A 16,855-nucleotide genomic window follows, 5' to 3' on the forward strand; every position below is an offset into this window, starting at 1 on the left:
AGAATTGAGGCGTTCAAGCTAGTCTCCACCAGAATACTGTCTGCTTGGGTTCATTGTAACCCCCTTTTGTAGATGAGAAAACGGAGGGGTAGCGAGGTTAGGTACCTTGTCAAAGGTCACACCTCCAGTAAGTGGCAGAGCTGGGAATGGAACAGTCATACCCTTCCCCACCATCTTGCCTCAGGAAGGCCAGAGCTATGGAATAAAGGAAGACAGACACAGAAAACACGCAAAGGCTTAGACGTGATCAATTTACAGCAATACCAGGGCTGCAGAGAAATCAGGCTGCAGGAAATAGAAGGGCACAGCATTGGGGCTTTACCCTAAACCAATTAAATCCGAACCTCTGGGGACGGCCCCCATCAATAGGTGCTAAAAGATGCCCAGTGATTCCAATAAACAGCAAGGTTTGCAAACCACTTCCCCGGGCCCTTAAATGAAAACATTCAAAGCAGCAGCTGCCTCATGTTCCCGGTGAATTGAGGTCAAGTATAGCTTATACACACATATATACATAAAATATATTTACATGTGTATCCACAGGGGCCTCTCAGATTGCTTGGTTCCAGAGAGAGAACTAAATCCTTTTTTCACGATGCCTCCTGGGAAAGAGAACAGACTTATTTTCCCAACACCAAGACCCTGTCGCTAGAGTGGTAAACCCGGTCCCACTAACACACCAGCGAGTGAAGAAAAGTCATTGGTGCATCTTCCTTTAGCTTTTGTTACCTCCAACTGGCCCTGCCAGGGAGTCACAGGGTAACCTGGGGCAAATGGCACCTGCTCACTGGGCCACAGTTCCTCCAACACAAACCAAGAGGATGATCGGATTAAAGCCGCATTCCCTAAGCATCACCGCCTTAGGTCCGGTTACCTAGAAGCAAAGGTTGGGGTGCGGATTCCTGTGCTAGGATTTTCTTTTCTTTTCTTTGAGATAGAGTTTCACTCTTGTCACCCAAGCTGGAGTACAGTGGCGCAATCTCAGTTCACTGCAACCTCTGTCTCCCGGGTTCAAGCACTTCTCCTGCCTCAGCCTCCTGAGTAGCTGGGATTACATGTGCCTGCCACCACGCCCGGCTAATTTTTTGTATTTTTAGTAGAGATGGGGTTTCACCATGTTGGCCAGGCTGGTCTAGAACTCCTGACCTCAGGTGATCCACCCACCTTGGCCTCCCAAAGTGCTGGGATTACAGGCATGAGCCACCGCGCCCAGCTGTGCTAGGGATTTTCTAAGGGATACTCTTGGGTGAAACCGAGAAGAAAGTCATTTGAAGCCCGCACCCATGACAGCTGGAGGTGATGGGTACATGATTCAGCAAATGGGATCTGGGTGGGCCCCCACTGTGACCATTTCTGTGGGTGCACCACCTGTTCTACTCATTACTCACAGTTTTCCTTAAAACACATTAAGCTTAAATTGATTCATTTTTAAAATATTTATTCTGTTTCGTTTTTTGTTTTTAAAACAGGATCTCACTCTGTTGCCCAGGCTGGAGTGCAGTGGCATGATCCCAGCTTGCTGCAGCCTTGACCTCCTGCGCTCAGGTGATCCTTTTGCCTCAGCCTCCTACAGATGCATGCCACCACACCTGGATAATTTTTTAATTTTTTGTAGAGATGGGGGTCTCCCTAGGTTTCCCAGGCTGGTCTTGAACTCCTGGGCTCAAGTGATCCTCCCACCTCAACCTCCCAAAGTGCTGGGTTTACAGGCATGAGCCACCACACCCAGCCCGATTCATTTTTTAAACATGCATTACACTGTAAATGGAAAATCAGCATCACTTGCCAAGAGACATTTAAGTAATACACCGAAATGAACACGAGCATAATATAGTGTTTAACATCGCCTCTATGCTACAGCAGTCATTTCCAAATGCTTGCGGGCGTGCAGACCCCACTCAGGGTGTGTCGATGATTAAGCCTCTCTCAGGCTCTGGTCTGGGAAGAATGTGACCCCGTGTCACACTGGTATAAATGGATGCTGATCATGCCACTCGGGCCTGATGTGGCTCCAGACAGAGCCAACTGCAGGAGGGAGAGGGAGCAGCTGCCCTGACCCTAGTGACTTCTCAGGGCTTCCAAACGCCCTGCCCCTGCAGCCTCCAGCCCAATGCTCACCCAACGCTCGGGGTCTCCCTTCTCCCACTCCTCCCCTGGGTCCGCTGAGACGCTACGGATACATTATGATGGTTACTGGGGTGCCCTGGTGAACTACTGGATAGGAATCGATGGTCCCAGTGCCTGCCAGCCCTTGCTGGGCTTAAACAAATACCATCAGAACTAATGGCAGAGGAGAAAATCTGACTTAACTTAGGGCTAGAAAGCATCCCTGAAAAAATGTGAGTCTTTTTTTTTTTTTTTTTAAAGACAGAGTCTCACTCTGTCACCCAGGCTAGAGTGCAGTGGTACAATCACAGCTCACTGTAACCTTGAATTCCTAGCCTCAAGCGATCCTCCCGCCTTAGCCTCTGGAGTACCTACGACTACAGGTGCACACCACCACACCTGGCTAATTTTTATTTCATTTTATTTTTGAGACAGAGTCTTGCCCTGTCACCCAGAGCTTAAGTGCAGTGGCGTGATCTCAACTCACTGTAACCTCTGCCTCTTGAGTTCAAGCAATTCTCCTGCCTCAGCCTCCCGAGTAGCTGGGACTACAGCCATGCGCCACCACACCCGGCTTATTTTTGTATTTTTAGTAGAAACAGGGTTTCTTCATTGGCCAGGCTGGTCTCGAACTCCTAACCTCAAGTGATCCACCCACCTCGACCTCCCAAAGTGCTGGGAATACAGGCATGAGCCACCGCGGCTGGTTGGCTAATTTTTATTTTATTTTTTGTACAGATGGGGTCTCACTATCTTGCCCAGGTTGGTCTCAAACTCCTGGCCTGAAGTGATCCTTCTGCCTCAGCCTCCCAAAGTGCTGGGATTATAGGCATAAGCCACCATGCCTGGCCTGGTATGAGTCTTAAAGGTCTTAAAAGATAAAGAGAATTAGCTGGACAGAGAGAAGAAGGGAACATGGAAGAAGAAGGACAAGGGAAAGAGCAGGTAGAAGCAGTGGTGACAGAGGATTAAGAGATGCAGGAAATGGCCGGGCCCGGTGGCTCATGCCTGTAATGCCAGCACTTTGGGAGGCTGAGGTGGGTGGATCATGAGGTCAAGAGATAGAGACCACCCTGGCCAACATGGTGAAGCCCTGCCTCTACTAAAAATACCAAAATTAGCTGGGCATGGTGGCATGTGCCTGTAGTTCCAGCTACTTGGGAGGCTGAGGCAGGAGAATCGCTTGAACCAGGGAGTCGGAGGCTGCAGTGAGCTGAGATCGCACCACTGCACTCCAGCCTGGCGACAGAGCAAGACTCTGTCTCAAATTAAAAAAAAAAAAAAAATAGAGTTGGAGGAACTAAGGAAAAACAGTGGGCTAGAGTAGAAAGCAACAGGGGAGAGTCATGAGTCCAGAGAAGGGGTTAGACCAGTGCATTCCACCGCCAACCGCACCGGGGCACCTTAAACCCCCTGTGCCCTGGCCCCTGCCTCCAGAGATTCTGATATCATCGCTCTCAGGTGGGGACTGGAAATAAGCTTTCTATCCAGATTGCCCAGGAGAGTCTGAGGGGCAGCCAGCCAAGGCTCTCTAAGTTAGATCATGTAAGGCCTGGTTTTTGCTTAGGAACAGCTGAAACTACTGAAGAATTTTAAGTGGGGCAGGGGAAGAGTGACTTGGTCAGCTTTGTGTCTCTATCAGATCCTTCTGGATGCATACGGGAAATGGACCTCAAGGCCAGAGTGGCTGCGGGGACAGAGGTCATGGAGCTTGTGCAATTGTCAAGGCAAAAGAGGGCAGCGGTCTGGGCCAAGATAGAAACCACTGAGCTGAAGAGAGGGGATGGATTCCAGAAGGACTGAACGTTTGCATGAAGAGACAGAGGACCGCTCCAGGCTTCCACTGTAAGCCAGTGAAGGGTGGTGGAGGTGTATACTGAGAGGCCACCACTGGTGGCTCAAAGACCAGCCTGGTCCACTGCTCTCAGCCTCTTCTGCGCTCTAGGCCTTGGGCTTTAGGGCTCATGACCATTCATCTGAATTTCAAGACACTTTCCGCATTAATAAGAGAGAGGATTCAAGGCTAGCTTGCCACATTTTACTCAAAAGATCGTATCATCTCATGATCTGAATATATTCAGAAAAGTAAATGAGGGAGCGGGAAAGAGAGGGGATTTTTCAGTTTTCTTCTGTACCCTAGACAGACAAGGGCAAAGACCCTGAAAAGATTTGGGTTTCAGTTGGGCACAGTGGTTCACGCCTGTAATCCCAGCACTTTGGGAGGCTGAGGACAGAGGATCGCTTAAGCCCGCATGTTCGAGGCTGCTGTGAGCTATGACGGCACCACTGTACTCCAGCCTGGGTGACCCAGCAAGATCCTGTCTCAAAAAAAAAAAAAAAAAAAAAAAAAAAAGGTTCGGGTTTCGGTTGGGCACAGAGATTCATGCCTGTAATCCCAGCACTTTGGGAGGCTGAGGACAGAGGATCACTTAAGCCCGTATGTTCGAGGCTGCTGTGAGCTATGACAGCACCACTGTACTCCAGCCTGGGTGACCCAGCGAGATCCTGTCTCAAAAAAAAAAAAAAAAAGGTTTGGGTTTCTTCTGACCCTCCCATAGACGATCTTCCATCCACTGCTAGATGAATTCCATTACAGGGGCCGAGTCTATTTTTGTTCACTGCCCGGCACATAGTACGAGGCCAATAAATGTTAGAATGAACACATGAGGAATAAATCAGCACAGATGACCTGTCACAGAACTCCCAAGTTCAGGAATTAAGGATTATCTCCGGAAAAAAGAGTCACAGCCTGGGAGTCAGTTTGCAAACAGCATCCCCTCGACCTCCACACGTCTGTACACAGCCCCCTGCAGCACCCCACAATCCAATCCTCTGATCCCACTGGCATCTGCCTACTGTCTTCAGAATGCACCTGTCACCCCTCAGCAGACACCATTTTATTCATGCCACAATTACGAAGCACTCATTCTGGGACAGATGAGGACCTCAAGGCTGGAACACTGTGATGAGTTAGAGAAGCTCCCATCCCCACTCCAAAGACAAATGTCCACTATAAGACACCTGGGACCCCAAAGCTTCTCCGCCGTCAGTTCTAGGGGAGAAACAGAACCCTTCGCTTCACAGTGGAAGGGAGTGGTCAGCATGGGCTTGTTAGTCTTTTTGTTTTTGTTTTTGTTTTTTTAAAGAGATGGGGTCTTGCTCTGTCACCCAGGCTAGAGGGCAGTGGCGCAATCTCAGCTCATTGCAGCCTCAAACTCCTGCGCTCAAGTGATCCTCCCACCTCAGCCTTCAGAGCAGCTGGGACTACAGGTGCGTGTCACCATGCCTGGCTCATTTTTCTATTTTTTTGTAGAAACAGGGTCTCATTATGTTGCCCAGGCTGGTCTCAAACTCCTGTGCTCAAGCAGTCCTCCTGCCTAAGCCTCCCAAAGTTCTAAAACCACAGGCCTGAGCCACCACACCTGGCCACGGTTAACCCCTGTGAACAGCAACCAGACTGGAAACACATTATGTTCACTGGCATCTGCAATGTGATGTTCCAAGGGGGATGCTTCATGCGGACTGGATAACACCTGCTCAGATTGGTCACCATTTCCTTGTCTCTGGATTTCCAAAACAGTCCCTAACTGGTCTATCCATGGAGTCTTTGACCCCCCCACAGCCAAACGCATCATCTCTCCCCATCCTCAAACCTGCACAACCTCCATTGCTTACCAAGCTCAGGGAAAATGAATGCATTATTATTGAAGTCAGTAATTCATGAAGATACTCTTTTGGTTACAGATAAGACTTGAGATAAGATTGTATCCTTTCAATCCAGTTCCTTCCCTCCCCTCCCATCAGAGACAACCACACAGACCTACCCCGAAGTCTCCTTCCAGACATTGTTCCTCACATAAACATGTGAGGCCACAGAAAATACAACAAGAATTTCTGTTTATGTTTATATGAATAATACATTTTCCCACATATACTTCTTCTGGTTGTTCTTTTTTTAAACTCAGTAATGCCATAAACCACTTTCCGTATGGGTACAATGGATAAACCTTGTTTTCTAGTTTTTTTTGTTTTTGTTTTGGTTTTGGTTTTTTTTTTTTGAGACAGAGTCTTGCTCTGTCACCCAGGCTGGAGTGCAGTGGCACGATCTCAGCTCACTGCCACCCCCATCTCCCAGGTTCAAGCGATTCTTGTGCCTCAGCCTCCTAAGTAGCTGGGATTACAGGCGCACACCACCACGCCCAACTAATTTTTGTATTCTTGGTAGAGATGGGGTTTCACTAGATTGACCAGGCTGATCTTGAACTCCTGAACTCAAGTGATCCGCCTGCCTTGGTCTCCCAAAGTGCTGGGATTAGAGGCGTGAGCTACCGCGCCCGGCCCCTGGTTCTTTTTAACTGCTGTAAAACATTCTGCAAAATGGCTGATGGATATGTAAGTTGCTTCCACTTTTCCTTTTCTCTGTTTCTTACCTATCATTGGATATTCTATTCCAATAATGCTCCATGAGCATCCTCACGCCTGCCTCCTGAGCCAGGTTCTTGGGGATGTGGAAGGGAAGCTGGCTCCACACTGTGGCCCCGCTTAGCCCTCCCTGCTCCATCTCCCTCCCTTCATGTACCCAGCACTGAAGACAAACCAGGCACCCACTTCTCCTCCAGCAGGGTCCCTGCTCACAATCTCTGCCTTTTCTTTTTAAAAATTATACATTTTTTTAAAAAATTATACTTTTTTTTTTTTCTGTCACCCAGGCTGGAGTGCAGTGGCGCAATCTCGGCTCCCTGCAAGCTCTGTCTCCTGGGATCACACCATTCTCCTGCCTCAGCCTCCTGCGTAGCTGGGACTACAGGTGCGTGCCACCATGCCTGGCTAATTTTTTTGTATTTTTAGTAGAGACAGGGTTTCACCGTGTTAGCCAGGACGGTCTTGATCTCCTGACCTCATGATCCACCCACCTTGGCCTCCCAAACTGCTGGGATTGCAGGCGTGAGCCACCGCGCCCAGCCCATATATATATATATATATATATTTTTTTTTTTTTTTTTTTTTTTTTTTTTTGAGACGGAGTCTCGCTCTGTCGCCCAGGCTGGAGTGCAGTGGCCGGATCTCAGCTCACTGCAAGCTCCGCCTCCCGGGTTCATGCCATTCTCCTGCCTCAGCCTCCTGAGTAGCTGGGACTACAGGCGCCCGCCACCTCGCCCGGCTAGTTTTTTTGTAGTTTTAGTAGAGACGGGGTTTCACCGTGTTAGCCAGGATGGTCTCGATCTTCTGACCTCGTGATCCGCCCGCCTCGGCCTCCCAAAGTGCTGGGATTACAGGCTTGAGCCACCGCGCCCGGCTATATTTTTTTTTTAATTTAAGAGATGGGTTTCACTCTGTCTCCCAGGCTGGAGTATGTGGAACAATCATAGCTCACTGCATCCTCAAAGTGTCAGCAGCCTTGAAGTGGCAGCCTCAAAGCCCTGGGTTCAAGCAATCCTCCTGCCCCAGCCTCCCGAGTAGCTGGGAATATAGGTGTGTGCCACCAGATCCAGCTAACCTCTGCCTACTCTCTCACTGTTCCTTGTTGCCTGACCTTTCTGGAACCATCACTGCTTGGGGAATTTGAAATATCCTCCCAAGCCCATCTCCAACACTACGAGCTTAAGGAAACCTTTGCACACCACATATGATGGGCTTCCCTGAAACCACATCTTTTTTTTTTGAGACGGAGTCTCGCTCTGTCGCCCAGGCTGGAGTGCAGTGGCCAGATCTCAGCTCACTGCAAGCTCCGCCTCCCGGGTTTACGCCATTCTCCTGCCTCAGCCTCCGGAGTAGCTGGGACTACAGGCGCCCGCCACCTCGCCCGGCTAGTTTTTTTGTAGTTTTAGTAGAGACGGGGTTTCACCGTGTTAGCCAGGATGGTCTCGATCTTCTGACCTCGTGATCCGCCCGCCTCGGCCTCCCAAAGTGCTGGGATTACAGGCTTGAGCCACCGCGCCCGGCTATATTTTTTTTTTAATTTAAGAGATGGGTTTCACTCTGTCTCCCAGGCTGGAGTATGTGGAACAATCATAGCTCACTGCATCCTCAAAGTGTCAGCAGCCTTGAAGTGGCAGCCTCAAAGCCCTGGGTTCAAGCAATCCTCCTGCCCCAGCCTCCCGAGTAGCTGGGAATATAGGTGTGTGCCACCAGATCCAGCTAACCTCTGCCTACTCTCTCACTGTTCCTTGTTGCCTGACCTTTCTGGAACCATCACTGCTTGGGGAATTTGAAATATCCTCCCAAGCCCATCTCCAACACTACGAGCTTAAGGAAACCTTTGCACACCACATATGATGGGCTTCCCTGAAACCACATCTTTTTTTTTTGAGACGGAGTCTCGCTCTGTCGCCCAGGCTGGAGTGCAGTGGCCAGATCTCAGCTCACTGCAAGCTCCGCCTCCCGGGTTTACGCCATTCTCCTGCCTCAGCCTCCGGAGTAGCTGGGACTACAGGCGCCCGCCACCTCGCCCGGCTAGTTTTTTTTTGTATTTTTAGTAGAGACGGGGTTTCACCGTGTTAGCCAGGATGGTCTCGATCTCCTGACCTCGTGATCCGCCCGTCTCGGCCTCCCACAGTGCTGGGATTACAGGCTTGAGCCACCGCGCCCGGCCGAAACCACATCTTATGGCCCTGCTCCTGGAGCTTGCATTCTTGGACTTGTCACCCCCAACGCTAGATGATAACCTCCTCTGAAGACAGGGAAATTTCCCATTGTATTGCCAAAGCCTGCAGCAGCTCATTGCACAGGGCTGCTTAATAATAACCCATCAAGACGAAAGTGAGGAAGCCAACCTCTCCCTCAGCCTTCCTTTGCTTCAAGCAAACCACAAACGAATCAAGCCACTTCCATGTGCATCAATATATCATCTCCTCAGATCCTCAGATAACTGGCGAAGGTCATCAGAGTGGAATCATGACCCTCATGAAACATGAAGGGACTCCCTTGGAAGTTAAGTGGCAGGTCTGGGTCTGAAGCTGAACATAGGGGCCTCTTTGCAAAAGAGGGGCTTGGTCTGGGAGCTCTCAGATAATCTTTCAGGATGAGTCGTGTTTCAAAAAAGTGTGACACATCCATCCCAGCCCCTCTTAGAAAACCATCTCCCAAAAAGCAGGCACTCTAGTACTCAGATTTTTGCCAAATGCAAGGACCACTGTGCTTATGAACTAAATTCTTTGAGTATCTTAAACTGTTTTTAAGTTTACAGCATCAACTTTTGTTTCAACCTAAGCAGAGGTATCTGTGAAACCATGGGTTTGTGTGCTACTTACATTTTTTTCCCCAATACCAATCAAGAAGAAGACATAATTATTCTTTTCTGTGTTTATGCCATGGGACTTTGAGAATTACCTTGTGTGCCACCAGTGGTAACACGTTTTGGAAAACATTCATAAGATCAACAAAAAAACTTTGGGTCTTATTTATTCACTGCAAATTTTTTACATTCATTGCATTTTGAGGAAAGACAGTTCAGAGAAGTTTGTGATCAGGTCGTCAGAAAGAGAAATCTTCAAAGCACACGACTTTGCTACTGGGAAAACCTTGCTTGATCTTAGACTATGAGCGGTCTGCACTGAGGGGCTTGGCTTGTCTGTCTTTACATCCTGCATGGTGATGGCTATTTTGCATCCTAGATTTCTCAGGACAATCCTGGTGTCAGATATCACCCTGGTGACCCCTCCCTCAGCTCTGGACCCAGAGTTCCAGGACGCTTCTAGAAGCCAATGTCATCTAGCCTGTCCCTAAAGAGCAGAAACTGGAGAAGTCTCTTCTCTATCCTCAGTCCCTTTTAGATGAACAGAAGCCCAGCTTGCCAAGGAAGATGAGGGCCCCAGGAATTCAACTATTCACTTTAACAACTACTCATTAAGCACCGGAGATACTGCATGAACAAAACCTACAGTGTCTCTGCACGAGAAGGAGGGAGGGACTTATTCGGCCAGTTCTCCTCCGGCCTCCTTCCTCCCTATATCCTGCCCCAAGATGGGCCAGCATTCCCAGGGTTCAACAGCTTTGCCCGGGAGCAACCCAGTGCTCAATGGGAAGTGACCTACTGCCTGAGCAGGGCTCTTGCTCACCATTGTCCCATCAGCATGGGAGCACGGAAATCCAGCATCCTGGACAGATGACATGTGCTATAAGGGTCCCAGGCCCTGGGGACCTGGGCCTGGAATCCCACCGAACTCCCCTCAGCTGTGACCTAGATCTAGTCCTGGGTCGGCTACCAAATTGCTGTGTGACCTGGGCAAGTCACTCCACCTCTCTGAGTGTCCCTAGCTGTCAGCGTCATCCTGGGACTTTCTAAGGTCCTTATGCCCTGAAATTCTCCAGTCTTAGCCCAGGGCTGTCCCGAATGCAGTGAGCGCTCACCCTTTCAGGCACCTGGAGGAGCATGAGTACCTCTGGAGCAAAGCAGGACGGGTGCCCTCCTTACCACCACCAGCCTCCGCCCAGGTGTCAGGTTACCAGCCCGGCACTCTCGCTGGGTGGCAGCTCTGCCTCTGATATTTTTAGACTCCCCCCTGGCCTGTCCCTAACAAGAGCCAGATGCATCTGATTCCTGCCACAGTGCTGCCGAAATTGCACTCTTTGGCCAACTTCTGCAGGGAGCCAGACTTCACCACTCCTGGGGTGAGAAGGGGAGACTCCTCTTCCTGCCACCACCTCACCAATCCCCATTCCTTCCCTGCACATGCTGAGGCCATTGTCCAAGAGTCAGGCCTCCAGTCCTTTCTATGATGCCAACTGCCCTCTTCCTCCATTCCAGCTGCAGCTGCCAATCACCTGCCCTCCTGAGACCTCCCGACACACATACACACCCTCCTCCTGCACAGGCATCCCGAGGCTGGCCTTTAACTCTCTCCTCTGGGAGAGCTCTGCCTCCTCAATCCCAGTGCCTGGGGCCCCACCGCACCTTTGGGTAAGTAATGTCACCTCTTCCCGTCTGGAACTCCCATGGCTGGAGAGACCCGCCCCACCCCCACCTTAGCCCCTGTAGCCCGTGTCAGAGTCCCCACTTGGCTACAGAGCTGGGAAGCAACCACATGTTCACACACACACACACACACACACACACACACACACACACACAATTATCTGACTCCCCCGCTCCCCGCAAAAGGACAGTAGCTGGACTCCTGCTTCCCAAACAAACCTCGCCAAGCAGCCAGCAGTCCAGCGCCAGCCCATCTAGCCTGGAAAGACATTTATATACTTTCATCTCGACAGACTACCCCTCCTGGTCCCGTGTGGCGCAGTTTACTATGACAAAGAAGTGGCCTTTGCTGTGCCCTCCACCGACCTGGAAGGCTGTATAGCAGAGGTGAGGGCAGGAGTGTTACTCTATGCCTAGGGTGAAAAATGGGCTGGTTGATCCTCCCTGTGAATTACCTGTTGCTGGAAAATGGAGAGTCTGTGCACACATGCATGTGGTTTTAGCTCCTACTATGAAGATATGATGTGAAAGGTAGAGGAAAGAAACTGAGGTGAAACATTCACTTCCGTTCCAGGAAGAAAGGATTTAAGTGCCATTACTGGGGTGGGGGTGGAGAAGCAGGGACGGGTTGCTAAATGGATGTGTTCTGTAGCCACAATAAAATGCCACCAAGCCCTTTTAGCCCCTCATTAGCTAGACCCTAATTTGGGGTGGTGCCAGGCAGAGGGGGTGCACCCCCTCCTCCCGCCCGGGGTGGGGCAGTGTCAGCCCCAAGCCTCACCCTCCTCACAGGGACGTTTCCGCCTGGCCCTGCCCTCACCCACTCAGCTGGTCAACTCCGTGTTTCCAACACAAACACATTCTCTGGATTTCAGGCGCACCTCAATCTCTCCACTTGAGGAGCAGAGGAGACTCCAAGCTATGTGGCCAGCCCTCTGCCTCCTACTCGACTCCCTGCTTCCCCACGGGATGGAGGTGGTGAGATCCAAAAACCGTCAGTGGGAAAACAGGTTCTGCACCTTCCTGCCACCTCCATGCCTCTCCCCGGGCTGTGGTCTTGGCGTCTGCCAAGGCCCCCGTGGGCATCCACGCCCTGTTTTTCCCAGAAGGGTCTCCCCTCATTCCCTGCAAACCAGCAGGGCATCTCCAGGCGGAAAGAAGGGAAGGGCCTGGGAGGCAGATGGAGGTTCAAGGTCTAGTTCTTTGCATTTACCAGCTCAGTGGCCTTGAGCAAACCGACTTAGATCTCTAGCCTGTTTCCCCACTTGCAACAGGAGAGTGTGCTGGAAACAGCTCAGGGCTGAGGCTCCCAGGGAGAAATGGAGATGAAGGGCGAGCACTAGCCAACTGCAAACCTCCAGCAGCTCAGGTCGCCATCCTTCTCCTTGTGTGACTCCTGGGAAACCAGGACCCCCTCCCTTCCTCGTCCTCTTTAAGCTTTCTTAACTGGAGGCCAAATTCCAGGAAGAGGTGCCCAGCAATAGCATGTCGGTTCTTAGATTTCTCTCTGATTCGGACTGGAGTGCAGAGGTGGCTAGAGGTGGCTTTAAAAAAAAAAATCTATGATAAAATATGCACAACATCATAATCATCATTTTAACCGATGGTAAGTATACAATTCAGTGGCATTAAATACCTTCACAATACTGTGTAACCATTGCCACTATGTATACCCAAAACTTTTTCATCCTCCCCAACAAAAACTCTGTCCCATTAAACAGTAACTCCCAGTTCTCAGGTACCCCCAGCCCCTGGCAACTACCATTCTACTTTCTGTCTATAAAATGTGCCTATTCTAGGTGTCTCATAAAAGTGGAATCACGCTGTATTTGAACTGGAAGCTTCATAAGTCCCTCTCCAAGCCCCTTACTTAGACAGCTGAATTTTAAGATCAAGGTGCACACACACACACACACACACACACCCTCAAAGCCTGGGAGGGGCAGTGCTCCCTTCCTCAAACCTGAAGCTGGCAGGGGTTGGACTCCGTGGCCTGGAGGGAGAGCTTTGCCCTGTGGTGTCTTCGGAGTCCCCATGTCCAGCCCCACATCTTCACCTAAAAGACCTCCCTGGAGCGTGCTCAGGTCTCTGGATTTGCTGAGCTCGTAGAATCCACACCCCGAGTTGCAGCCTCCCCTCCCTCTGGAACCCATGGGTGTGGTCTCGCCTCTTTAAAGCCCCCCAAGCCCTGCTAGAGTTGGCAGGGAGAGGTGTCATCCCAGCAGCGCCTCCGGGCTCCTCCACTGCTCCTGACCCCCAAGAAGTCGCTCCTCGCCGCTCGGGGGCGCGACGGAGCAGCGGTGGGAGCCGAGAGGGGTGCGCAGCCCAGGAGGACCCGCTGGCCCGGTCTGGCACACCAGTCCTGCCCGCGCGGCGAGGCTGGGGACGCTGCCCGGGGGTCCCTCACACGACCTGGGGATCTCCCTGGACTCCAAGAGCCCCGGGTGTGAGTCTGGCGGGTCGAGAGGAGGAGCCCTGACTCCTCCCCAAACTTTTCCCGCCCGCTTCGGCTCAAAAGGCGTGGGAAGCTGTCCCGGGGTGGCGAAGTGGAATTCGGGAGCCCGGGCGAGCGTGGCGCAGACTGCAGGTCGGCGGCATGGGTGGCACCTCGGCCCTCCCGTTACTGTCACCAATTCCGGGGGTTGCTCCCGGTCAAGTAGAGGGGTCGCGTCCCTGCTGCCCGGGCGTACGCGATCCCGGGCCCCCCACGATGTCGCCCCCACGCCCTGGGCGCGCCCGCAACTCACCCGGCGCTGGCGGCTGCGCTGGCTGCTGGACCGACGGACCGGCAGGGGTGCGAGGCGAGGCCGCCGTGCTGTTTTGAAGCTCTGGGCCGGGACTGCGCGCCCTCCCTCCACCCTCTTGGCTGCGGGGCCCCTCCTTCCCAGTCCCGCCTCCCGGGTCGTGACGTCAGGAGCCGGGAGAGTCGAGTGGGAGGGGCCGCCGGCGAAGGGAGAGGGCCCTGGAGCGAAAGGCCGAGCCCTGGAGCGCCCTGGCGCCCCCCTGTCCCCGCCCGCCTCCCTGCGGCTCTGTGGCCAAGTTTGGGGCGGAGCCGGTGGCACGGGCCCGGGGGAAAAGGGAGAAAGGGAGGCTCCTGGGAGCAAGGGGCTTCCCTTCTCTGCAGGTTTCCACATCCCTCTCGTTCTCTTTCTTCTCCTCTTCTCCCCTTTTCTTCCTCTTCCCTAAGGAGTTTTGGAATCCGGGCTCCCTGCTCTAGAACCCCTTCTCTGACCTTTTACGAACTTCCTGAGCTCGTCCATATTCTCCCCTGCCTCAGTTTCCTCTTCTGGAAATGGGAGTGATTATAGATCTGAAGGTGATAATACGTCCACAGTGCTTGGCTCATGGTACCTGTTCCATAGACGTCAGCCACTGTTATTTTTATCATCTCACCTGGAGTCCTGGCCTTGGTGTGACATGCCCAGAAACCAGTCTTTAGACTCTTCCAGGACCCGCCCCCCCGTTCACTACCCCCACCAATACACACACATAGTCACACTCACACAAACCATTCCCCACAGCCTTTCAACCCACAGTCCTGGAAGTCAGTGTCCCTGGAAATGACATCAAAGGAACTGCCTTTTCTTCCAGCCTCAGTTTCCCCATCTGGAAACTGGGAGGGCTGATCTACTCTAGGGGCTCTTGGGAGGATGGGGGAGGAGACCAGAGGCGCCTGAGTCCCATCATGTGTGTAGAAGGAGGGAGTGGGAGTCAGTGTATTTTTACAAATTGAAGAAATTCCAAAACAGGGTCACAACATATAACAGTATATTTTAAAACTTTTAATTTAACAAGTTCATGTTACTTGCACATACCCCAGAATACAATGCAATTGACTTGTGCCACTGACAAGAGAATAAGAAACCCTTTTAAGAAATGTTAATTTATTGTGCAATCGTGTGCTCTGGTTGGACTCTATGTTTATATTTTCTGTTGAGCATGTTTTTTTTAATGCTACTGCGGAGCTCTGTCACGAGAGGGCCTTGCTGGGTCTAAATCAGAGATCCTTGGGGGATTTGAGATACCCTGTAAAGGGCCATCCCCTCCCCCACGCCTTGAGCTTCCCAAGTTGGCCTAGGGTCTGACCTGCCAAATCTCCTTTAATTCTATTGTTAACCAAGACTCTCATCCCCCAAGATAATTGTGTGTGTATAATTTTGTGTGTGTGTGTGTGTGTATGTGTGTAGCTGGAGAGGGGACAGGAAGGCACTAATAGGAACTGAGTCCTCTTCCTCCATAAAAGGGGAGGAGAGTGAGGTCTGGTTGCTATAGACGAGGGCCAGGCAGGGCCCACCTACCTGCCTGTGGCCATGTGGAGGACAGAGAAAACCCCAAAGTCTCCCAGAATGGAAAGGCCAGGTAGGGGATGGAGCAGGCAGGTTTCTGCATTTGCTGAGGGCTTAGTGTGTGCTGGTTACTTTACAAACATAACCTTCAATAGAACATGGCAGCCCTGCAAAACAAGTTGCCCTCATTTTATCCGTGAAGAAACTAAGGCTCAGAGAAGCTACACCAGTAACTTACCCAAAGGTTCTATGCAATTGATAACGTTTGGATTTGAACCCAGACTCACTGCAGCAAACCCCATTCTCCTCTTTCCACCCTATCACTATTTACCAAATGCTAACCACACTCAAGCTCTAATTTTTGCCATATCCACCTTCCACCTGAACTAGTATTCACTTGCTTTCTTTAAATTAACTCCGTTTATTTTGTTTATTTGAAAAGAAAGCCCTATATTGCCATGGTAAACAGGAAACCAGGGCCATCTGCCAAAAATAGAAGACAAACTTATAAATATAAACACTACTGAAATAAAACAGTGTTAGTAAATTGTAGCCAGATACTGTTGCCTGAAAGAGTCCGTGAGTCTGAGGTTTAGGGTCTATTAAAAAGGGAGCCAGGTGTGGTGGTGCTTACTGGTAATCCCAGCTGCTTGGGAGGCTGAGGTTGGAGGATTGCTTGAGCCTAAGAGTTCCGAGGCAGCCTAGGCAACATAGCAAAACCGTGTCTCTTAAAAAAAAACAGTGGGGGTGATCAGCAAGATGTTAAAAGCATGCTAACACAGAGAAGTCTTTTTCCTGTTATCAGAACTATTGCAAGATCATTGGAAAAGAGTGTCATGTTCTCACTCTGATTCAGAGCCAGGAGATGCCTCCTCCCTGTACTATCTCCCAAGCCACCAGCTGATAGGGTGTGTCCCAATAAGAAAGAACCTGTCCAGACCCCCAAGATCCCTCTCCAAGCCCCCAGAGAAAAAAACGGGCCAATCGTTCCTCTCCCTTGTTTCTAAACCCTCTCCAGAGCCCAACCTGTCTGTCCCATTCACCTGCTACTTGCTATTCTTTGTTTTCTGTCTTTAAATATACTTCCGTCCCTCTAGGAACATGGGAGACAGAAACCTGCCCCATACCTGCTTGTATTCCTGCTTCTGGTGTTTCGATAATGAACTTGGTGTGGGGGAAAGTAAGAGTGTGTTTGATTGAGTTCTGGTCCCAGTCCTTCAGCCCCTTATAGTAATAGTATACATCCCGACTCTAGCCATAGCCTCATGGTGGAAGGAGTACATTCCTCAACTTGATCTTGAGCTTGGCCATGTGACTTGCTTTGCCCAATGAGATATTAGCAAAGATGACACACACAAAGAATGGAAGGGTGCCTGGGTGGTAGGATTTGCCCTCTCTCTCTTTTGCCATTTCCATGAGCATAGTATACCTCTGGTAGCTTAGTGGTCCCAGAAAATGAAAGACATGTGGAGTAGAGCTACCCTAAAGGACCTACAGAACTTCTGTCAGAGACACAGAGCTACTCCAGCCAAACCACAGACATGTAAAT

At 50.9% G+C, this 16,855-nt stretch overlaps 1 protein-coding gene across 1 annotated transcript in view; it reads right to left on the reverse strand.

Moving 5' to 3' along the window:
* The window catches only part of EMP2 (epithelial membrane protein 2), a 53,725-nt gene extending 39,821 nt beyond the window's left edge, over positions 1–13,904 (reverse strand). The window contains exon 1 of the mRNA XM_007985484.3: positions 13,768–13,904. The gene's annotated coding sequence lies outside the window, so the exon portion shown is untranslated. The remainder of the gene's footprint in view (positions 1–13,767) is intronic.
* Positions 13,905–16,855: the final 2,951 nt, after the last annotated feature.

This window comes from Chlorocebus sabaeus, chromosome 5 (genome assembly GCF_047675955.1).
Source record: "Chlorocebus sabaeus isolate Y175 chromosome 5, mChlSab1.0.hap1, whole genome shotgun sequence".
NCBI classification, from domain to species: Eukaryota; Metazoa; Chordata; class Mammalia; order Primates; family Cercopithecidae; genus Chlorocebus; species Chlorocebus sabaeus.